The sequence below is a fragment of the Schistocerca piceifrons genome, unplaced genomic scaffold, assembly GCF_021461385.2.
Source record: "Schistocerca piceifrons isolate TAMUIC-IGC-003096 unplaced genomic scaffold, iqSchPice1.1 HiC_scaffold_954, whole genome shotgun sequence".
Lineage (NCBI taxonomy): Eukaryota > Metazoa > Arthropoda > Insecta > Orthoptera > Acrididae > Schistocerca > Schistocerca piceifrons.
This window is the reverse complement of record NW_025729228.1, coordinates 715,001-725,000: the sequence shown is the minus strand read 5'-3', so window position 1 is coordinate 725,000 and position 10,000 is coordinate 715,001. Positions and strand designations below refer to the sequence as shown.

The 10,000-nt window shown below is 51.2% G+C and overlaps 1 non-coding gene across 1 annotated transcript in view; it reads right to left on the bottom strand.

Annotated features, from left to right (window-relative positions):
- Window positions 1–1,150, bottom strand: part of LOC124773607 — a 1,909-nt gene extending 759 nt beyond the window's left edge. The window contains exon 1 of the ribosomal RNA XR_007014849.1: window positions 1–1,150. This exon is cut by the window's left edge and continues 759 nt beyond it. This is a non-coding gene — a ribosomal RNA (small subunit ribosomal RNA).
- Window positions 1,151–10,000: the final 8,850 nt, after the last annotated feature.

The following is a 10,000-nucleotide window of genomic DNA, read 5'->3' as shown; positions in this document are numbered from 1 at the left end:
TGCGGCGGATCGCTGGCTGGCATCGTTTATGGTTAGAACTAGGGCGGTATCTGATCGCCTTCGAACCTCTAACTTTCGTTCTTGATTAATGAAAACATACTTGGCAAATGCTTTCGCTTCTGTTCGTCTTGCGACGATCCAAGAATTTCACCTCTAACGTCGCAATACGAATGCCCCCGCCTGTCCCTATTAATCATTACCTCGGGTTCCGAAAACCAACAAAATAGAACCGAGGTCCTATTCCATTATTCCATGCACACAGTATTCAGGCGGGCTTGCCTGCTTTAAGCACTCTAATTTGTTCAAAGTAAACGTGCCGGCCCACCGAGACACTCAATAAAGAGCACCCTGGTAGGATTTCAACGGGGTCCGCCTCGGGACGCACGAGCACGCACGGGGCGGTCGCACGCCTTCGGCTCGCCCCACCGGCAGGACGTCCCACGATACATGCCAGTTAAACACCGACGGGCGGTGAACCAACAGCGTGGGACACAAATCCAACTACGAGCTTTTTAACCGCAACAACTTTAATATACGCTATTGGAGCTGGAATTACCGCGGCTGCTGGCACCAGACTTGCCCTCCAATAGATACTCGTTAAAGGATTTAAAGTGTACTCATTCTGATTACGGGGCCTCGGATGAGTCCCGTATCGTTATTTTTCGTCACTACCTCCCCGTGCCGGGAGTGGGTAATTTGCGCGCCTGCTGCCTTCCTTGGATGTGGTAGCCGTTTCTCAGGCTCCCTCTCCGGAATCGAACCCTGATTCCCCGTTACCCGTTACAACCATGGTAGGCGCAGAACCTACCATCGACAGTTGATAAGGCAGACATTTGAAAGATGCGTCGCCGGTACGAGGACCGTGCGATCAGCCCAAAGTTATTCAGAGTCACCAAGGCAAACGGACCGGACGAGCCGACCGATTGGTTTTGATCTAATAAAAGCGTCCCTTCCATCTCTGGTCGGGACTCTGTTTGCATGTATTAGCTCTAGAATTACCACAGTTATCCAAGTAACGTGGGTACGATCTAAGGAACCATAACTGATTTAATGAGCCATTCGCGGTTTCACCTTAATGCGGCTTGTACTGAGACATGCATGGCTTAATCTTTGAGACAAGCATATGACTACTGGCAGGATCAACCAGGGAGCTGCGTCAACTAGAGCTGAGCAGCCGGCCGCCCGGGAGTGTGTCCCGGGGGCCCGCGCGAACACGCAAGCGTCCGCTCAATCATTCTGCAAACAGGAGGAGGCTGAGCTCCCCTGCACAATACACCTCGAAACCCTCTCAGGTCCCGGCGGCGCGCAGCGCCGTCCCAAGTACTTGGTCGGGTTCGAGAGAGGCGCAATCGCCCGGAGTTAGGCGAGTAGACGCTTTCGGTGCGACCACCCGTGCTCCCAACTGAGCTTGCCGCTGCCGACAGAGGCCCGGGAGCGTGCTGTCGTGGCATTGCCGGCGGGAGACAACACGCGCCACCTACGGTGACCGGCAGCTCCAACGCCAGCGCCACAGAAGGACAAAAGCCCCACTTGGGTGCCGAAGCGAACTCTCCCAGCACAGCGCACGCGCCAACACATCCGCACAGCTGCGATACAAACCACCAGCGAGAACCGCTGGGGCGACCGAGCAGCAGACGGCGTCGCGGCGCCGAGCGCCGGGCGGCGGCGCATCCTCAACGCACACAGTCCTCAATCGGACCAGCACACTGAAGATGTCCACCGCGCTTCGCACCGGGCCCGCGAGGACCTACTTTGGCCGCACGGCGCCGCGCGCAGGGTGCGCCGGCGCGCAGCTGCGACGCCTGCCGCGTCCGTCGGCCGGCGCGCCTGCCACTGGCCGCCCCCACCAGCCGGCTGTAGCGCGTGCGCCCACGCACCGCGCGGCCAGCACGCCGGGAGGCGCCCCCTCACCGGCCGGGGACGGTCCCACCCAGCCACCGCCGCGTATCGCTTCACACCCAGATGCCGTTCAGTTTCGTCGGCATGGTGGGTATCGCTGGAACAACCGGTTAGTACCTCAACCTATCGTCGCCATCACCGATTCACCCCTAGCGAGAACAACCGCACCACAACAGGTTACCATTTGTTCATTTGCGTAACTTCACCAGAAAACGCAGGCGTCCATCGCCATTTGCAACTTCCACGATTATTGCATGCCTGTGTCAGGTGTCACGCCACACTACGTCTGCCCACATACACGCAACAAAATGTGCACGCCTAGACAATACGTGGAAGGTGGCCCCCGTACGTATGCGATGTCCATTGCTCGAACGACTGTCAACCGGCCTCTGTAGCATGTCGCAGATATGGAACGCGGTGCACCATGCCATCACGGTGTGTGAGGAGAGACGACTAGGTCCGAATACATCAACAGACAGCTCATGCTGATCGCCATCCACGGCGTCCGTTCCTCCCACACGTCTCTATGGCGTACCACACTGCAATCCAGCTCTCATAGGGAGACGACACGTAGCTGCGTGCACAATATTTGCACTGTATGGTCCGCCGTTTTTGGGCGCAGTCGTTGTACGGTCACACATGTGCCACGATGTATCATTCAGTACATAAGGACGAATGTGCAGTACAGATTGTGGTTTACGCGTACGACATTAGCGGACTGTAGTGACGTAACAAGACTGTTACGCCACACGGTAGTAGCCAAAAGAAAGGCACGCTATTTTAATGCTGTGGCCGATAGTGCACGAACGGCAATAAGCAGACGGGCGTGAAGTCTGGAACATGAGAACTTATGAATGAATAAGAAGAAAAGTATGTAGATGCTTTTTACTTATCTTTTCTTTATTCCTTGGAATACATCGCTCTTGAATACTAGTAAGCTATAGGCACTGATACAATTGGCTCCTTGCTAGTTCGTAGCCATTAACTTCTGATGGCTATTCTGTCTCTCGGCTAATGAGAGAGAAAGGCTTCATACAACTGGGCGATAGCTAGGTTCGCGTACAACTGGGCGGTAGCTTGGTTCTCGTACAACTGGGGGTCGAGTCCACTCTCGTATCACGAGACCTGCCTAGGTGGTGGCGCTAGGTCTGCGATCACAGTGGCGACACGCGGGTCCGACATGTACTACATGGACCGCGGCCGATTTAAGCTACCACCTAGCAAGTGTGGTGTCTGGCGGTGACACCACATTCCTCCCCCGCAAATCGGCGAACGGTCGTGAGATAAGGCATCCGCCCGCCGTGGGGAGGACCACATGTTGACGTATGCGATGAGGTGGGGAGCCTAACAACAGGCGAGGCTGTGCCACCCGCACCCGGCCATCCGGTCCGAGGGGAGCTAGGAAACGCCTGCAAAACTAGTCCAGGGTGCACGTCAACATGTGGTGTATGCGCCCGTAAAGAAACATGAGGGGCCGAATTGTCGACCTCCATTGCGTCGGGGTAGCCGACGCGCGATGACGTCATGTGGTCCGGAGCGGTCGGGAGTTCCATGGCGGAGGACAGCTGGCCACGGGAAGCGATCGGCGGCGCGTGACCCTGGGAGGCGCGTGGCGGCTGCAGCGAAGCGTCGAACGCGGGCGCCGGCGGCGGGAGAACAAGCAGCGGCGGATGCAGCAAAGACATCAAGGTGCGATGAGGACGACCGTGGAGCAACTCAGCCGGCGAGCGCCCATCTCGGGGCTGAGAGCGATACGAAGACAAAAAGAGCAACAATGCGTCCTCCCGAGAATGCGACTCTTTCAGTTTCGACATCTGCGACTTGAAAGTCCGGACCACTCGTTCAGCGGCACCGTTGGACTGAGGCGAAAACGGCGCGGAAGTCAGATGTTGAATACCATTGGCCTGGCAGAATGACTGAAATTCGGCGGACATGAATTGTGGGCCATTGTCGGAAACAATAGTCTGCGGAAGACCTTCAATGCAAAAGATAGCAGACAACGCTTGGATGGTGGCGGAGGACGTCGTGGAAGACATCCGGACAACAAAAGGAAAATTACTGAAGGCGTCGACCAGAACCAACCATCGAGCATTCCAGAATGGACCAGCAAAATCAACGTGCAAGCGTTGCCAAGGGGAAGTGGCTTTTGGCCACGCAAAGACTTTCCGCGGCGGTGCGGACTGTTGTTCGGCACACGCCGGGCACGAAGAACACATATGCGTAATCGCAGCATCGATTCCGAACCAAGTACAGTGCTGACGAGCAAGTTGTTTCGTTCGCACTATACCCCAATGTCCTTGGTGAAGAAGCCGTAAAACAGAGGACCGTAACGAACGTGGGACCACGACTCTGGACTGATCATTATCAGAACGCAACAACAAAACACCACGTCGAACAAAAAGTCTCCCTTTGTGAGCAAAAAATCGGCGAACCAACGGATCCTCGATACGAGACTTTGACAAAGGCCATTGCGTAGCAACAAAACGTAAAACAGTAGCAAGGACAGGGTCAGCAGCTGTGGCTGTAGCTTCACGACGAAAATCACTCGGAAACGATTCGACCACTTCATCGGTTTCCGAGTCAATGAACATGCAAGCAAGTTCGGAAGAATCGAATGCTTTATCCTCAGCAACAGGCAAACGGGACAACGCATCGGCGTTTCCGTGCTTAGCAGTGGACCGATACAATATATCGTAGCGGTACTGCGAGAGGAAAATAGACCAGCGAATGAATTTCTGCGCTGTACGTGGAGGTACAGGCTTCGTCGGATGAAAAAGCGATGTCAACGGTTTGTGGTCTGTGATGATGGTAAAGTGACGACCATACAAGAAATCATGGAACTTAGTAACACCAAACACGAGAGCCAAAGCTTCTTTCTCTATCTGTGAATAATTTCTTTGCGCAGACGAGAGCAATTTGGACGCAAAGGCAATAGGGCGATCACGCGAGCCAACTTTGTGCGCAAGCACAGCACCGATCCCGAAATCCGATGCATCTACCATCAACAAAAGGGGTTTCTGGGGATCGAATGGCGTAAGGCAAGTATTAGAAAGCAACGCCGATTTCAACTGGCGAAAGGCGCGTTCGCATTCCGTCGTCCAGACGAACGGAACACCTTTACGGCGTAAGCGATGAAGCGGAGCTGAAATGGAAGAGGCATTGCGCACATATTTATGGTAATAATTAATTTTACCCAACACACTCTGTAGCTGTTTCAGATTTTGAGGGGAAGGCAAGTCGTGTATGGCACGGAGGTGCTCTGGACTCGGATGTATGCCTTGGGCATTAATGACATGTCCCAGGTATGGTAAGTCACGAGCAAAAAACACACATTTGTCCTTCCTCAAGCGAAGACCATTTTGCCGCAAGACCTGAAATAATGTTCGTAAGTTCGCAAGATGATCTTCTTCTGTCTGTCCGGAGATCACTATATCGTCCAGATAGTTTGCTGCAGTAGGGACCGACGCACAAATAGTTTGTAAATATTGCTGAAACAAGGCAGGGGCGGATGCACACCCGAAAGGCAGTCTTTTGAAGCGGTACAATCCAAGATGCGTGTTAACCACCAATACGCGCTGGGATGCGTCGTCCACCGGTATTTGCAAGTACGCATCGGCTAGGTCCAACTTTGAAAAATATTTTCCCGGGCACAGTTTAGCAAAAAGATCTTCCGGGCGGGGCAAAGGAAAAGTAGCAGTCACTAGCTGTGGATTCACTGTGGCCTTGAAGTCCACGCAAAGTCTCAATTTTCCGGAAGGTTTTGGCAAAATTACTAAGGGTGAGGCCCAGAGAGAAGCTTGCACACGTTCAATTACACCCTGTGATTCGAGATCGTGTAACGTTTTTGCGACCTCATCACGCAATGCGTGGGGAACATTGCGCGCCCTGAAAAATTTCGGTTGCGCGTTTACCTTCAGTTCTAAATGTGCTTCATAGTTTTTAGCGCAACCTAAGCCCGGTGCAAAAATGTCTGCAAATTCGTCACACAGCCGAGAAACACTGTCTGTAGGCACAGTCTGATTCACTGATAGGACCTGATTTACAATAGACATGTTAAACAACTTAAATAAATCTAGACCAAATAAGTTCACTGCAGAAGAAGAACGAAGAACGTAAAATGACACAAGTTTTGTTTGTCCCTTGAATGTTGCAAGAAGGCTGCACTGTCCTAACACAGGAATTTTCTGTCCGGAATATGTAGTTAGCTTAACATTTGCGGCACGCAACGGAGGTGCGCCCAGTTGTTTGTATGTGTCGTGATTGAGCAATGAAACTGCAGCTCCGGTATCGAGCTGGAATGGTATCACTTTGCCGTCAAAGTCTAAGTCCACAAAAAGTTTATTGTCCTGCTGACGACAAGAGCGACTGTTTTGTGCAATTGGAACAGACACTGGTACAGAATCACTTGCTAATTGACGTGATTTCCGGCGACGTCGACGCACAGTTTTTGTGGGACGATCACAGTCACTGTTAGAGAAAGTGTCACTGGACGAAGTGGAATTAACGACATGAATGTCCATAGGCGAAGGTCCACGAGCCTGAGTGTCCTTGGTTCGATTCCGGCGCGAAGCAAAGGGCCTGGAATGCGTGTGATTGTCTGATCTGAGCTTTTTCTGGCAAACACTTTGAACATGTCCTTTCTTATTGCAGAAAAAGCAAATAGCTTGGCGTGACGGGCAATGTTCACGCGAATGTCTAGTAGCACACCGCGGGCATGATTTCACTGCATTTGTGTGCCGGCGCGGCACACCTGGCGTAGCACGCGGCGGTCGCTGTGTCGCCGTTCGCGAGGCCCGGTTACCGGGTCGCACAGCGCGTCCAGCGGGCCGGTTAATGTTACACACGGCTGGCGAAGTTTCAAAAGATTCCTGAGCACAGTCCAGTGTGTCCTGTCTATCCAATATGTCTATCACTTGTTGAAGGGAGGGATTAACTAGTTTCAAAATTTGCTCCCGTATGCGAACATCAGAAACGTTCTGTGCAATTGCATCACGCACCATTGTATCTGAATAAGAAAGACCACAGTCACATTCAAAGGCACAGTCCCTAGTAAGTCCTTGCAATGTTGCTACCCACTCCCTATTAGTTTGACCGGCCGTACGTTTTGTACGAAAAAACGTATACCGTTTTGCAACCACATTAACTGTTTCTTTGAAATAGGCATCTAAGGCAGACAAAATTTCCTCGTATGACAAAGTTGCTACGTCGCGTCGGGGAAACAATTTCACTATCACACGGTATGTGGACACACCGACACAAGAAAGCAAAAACGGCTGCCGCTCTTTACCTTGAATTCTGTAGGCTTCTAGATGAAAGTGGAACTGGCGAGACCACTCTTGCCAGGTCTCATCGGCTGCCACGTATGGTCGAAAGGGAGGTGCAACAGCGTTCAGTGGCAGCGGTAGCGAAGAAGCGGCGGCGGCCGCATCGGTTTGAATGGTACGTTGACCCTGGACGAGCTGTCCAAGGGCATCCAGTAACGCCTGCGTCTGCTGAGTCTGCAAGCGATAAAATTCGGACAGTACATCTGGAGAATGTGGCGAAGCCATGACACAATTAAATGTAAGCAATCAGAAAGAAGTTTTTACTCGTCGCCAATCTGTAGTGACGTAACAAGACTGTTACGCCACACGGTAGTAGCCAAAAGAAAGGCACGCTATTTTAATGCTGTGGCCGATAGTGCACGAACGGCAATAAGCAGACGGGCGTGAAGTCTGGAACATGAGAACTTATGAATGAATAAGAAGAAAAGTATGTAGATGCTTTTTACTTATCTTTTCTTTATTCCTTGGAATACATCGCTCTTGAATACTAGTAAGCTATAGGCACTGATACAATTGGCTCCTTGCTAGTTCGTAGCCATTAACTTCTGATGGCTATTCTGTCTCTCGGCTAATGAGAGAGAAAGGCTTCATACAACTGGGCGATAGCTAGGTTCGCGTACAACTGGGCGGTAGCTTGGTTCTCGTACAACTGGGGGTCGAGTCCACTCTCGTATCACGAGACCTGCCTAGGTGGTGGCGCTAGGTCTGCGATCACAGTGGCGACACGCGGGTCCGACATGTACTACATGGACCGCGGCCGATTTAAGCTACCACCTAGCAAGTGTGGTGTCTGGCGGTGACACCACACGGACAGTTGACACAGGCCGCACCACAACGTAGCCTGAGTACGTCGCATGCGGAGGGCATTGAACATGCAAAGTTCTCACCAACCAGCTTGCGAAGGCAGGGGGCAAGGTGGGGACGTGGGGAGGGGCGGCATGTACGTCCTGCTGCCATCCACATTACAGTGTACAGCAGGAGCATGTGGAAAGTGAGCAAGACTTGCAAGGTGTTTAACATGAAGCGATACACAGGGGAGCGGGGAGTGCGAGTAGCGAACTATATTGCGAGGGTTGCGGGTGGGCAACACTACACTAATTGAACGAGTCGTATAACAATTACAGAGCAGGTTTAGGCGACAACGTGGGTTACGTTAGGCGACAACGTGGGTTACGTTAGGGGACAACGTGGGTTACGTTAGGGCACAACGTGGGTTAGGTTAAGGCACAACGTGGGTTAGGTTAAGGCACAACGTGGGTTAGGTTAAGGCACGACGTGGGTTAGGTTAAGGCACGACATGGGTTAGGTTAAGGCACGACATGGGTTAGGTTAAGGCACAACATGGGTTAGGTTAAGGCACAACATGGGTTAGGTTAAGGCACAACATGGGTTAGGTTAAGGCACAACATGGGTTAGGTTAAGGCACAACATGGGTTAGGTTAAGGCACAACATGGGTTAGGTTAAGGCACAACATGGGTTAGGTTAAGGCACAACATGGGTTAGGTTAAGGCACAACATGGGTTAGGTTAAGGCACAACATGGGTTAGGTTAAGGCACAACATGGGTTAGGTTAAGGCACAACATGGGTTAGGTTAAGGCACAACATGGGTTAGGTTAAGGCACAACATGGGTTAGGTTAAGGCACAACATGGGTTAGGTTAAGGCACAACATGGGTTAGGTTAAGGCACAACATGGGTTAGGTTAAGGCACAACATGGGTTAGGTTAAGGCACAACATGGGTTAGGTTAAGGCACAACATGGGTTAGGTTAAGGCACAACATGGGTTAGGTTAAGGCACAACATGGGTTAGGTTAAGGCACAACATGGGTTAGGTTAAGGCACAACATGGGTTAGGTTAAGGCACAACATAGGTTAGGTTAAGGCACAACATAGGTTAGGTTAAGGCACAACATAGGTTAGGTTAAGGCACAACATAGGTTAGGTTAAGGCACAACATAGGTTAGGTTAAGGCACAACATAGGTTAGGTTAAGGCACAACATAGGTTAGGTTAAGGCACAACATAGGTTAGGTTAAGGCACAACATAGGTTAGGTTAAGGCACAACATAGGTTAGGTTAAGGCACAACATAGGTTAGGTTAAGGCACAACATAGGTTAGGTTAAGGCACAACATAGGTTAGGTTAAGGCACAACATAGGTTAGGTTAAGGCACAACATAGGTTAGGTTAAGGCACAACATAGGTTAGGTTAAGGCACAACATAGGTTAGGTTAAGGCACAACATAGGTTAGGTTAAGGCACAACATAGGTTAGGTTAAGGTACAACATAGGTTAGGTTAAGGTACAACATAGGTTAGGTTAAGGTACAACATAGGTTAGGTTAAGGTACAACATAGGTTAGGTTAGGTTAGGTTACACGTTGTTGTAAGGAAAGGTGTAGGGGGGGGCGGGGGCGGCAGGTTCGTTGATAGTGATTATAGTAAGTGAATGCTTGTGACATGATCAGATTTGTCACGTCAGGATGCACCTTTGGCTTATTAGAGGCGGCGCTCCAATTCTATGCTTGTGTCAGACCTGTGTCTTTGACTCATGTCATTGTTTGTGCGCTGTGACAGGAGGTACTATTGTGATGTTGGGTGCACCGTTGTATAGGACATGTGTGGGTGTTGGTGCCTGATCTGCGCAATGGTGGATGTCGAAAGGGTGGGATATTGTATTTTCCGCATGGACCTCCTGGTCTGGTTGTGATAGTGTGGATTGTGTAATGTGGCGGAGAGGATGCACTGGATGTTGTTCCATGCTGGTGCTTACATATT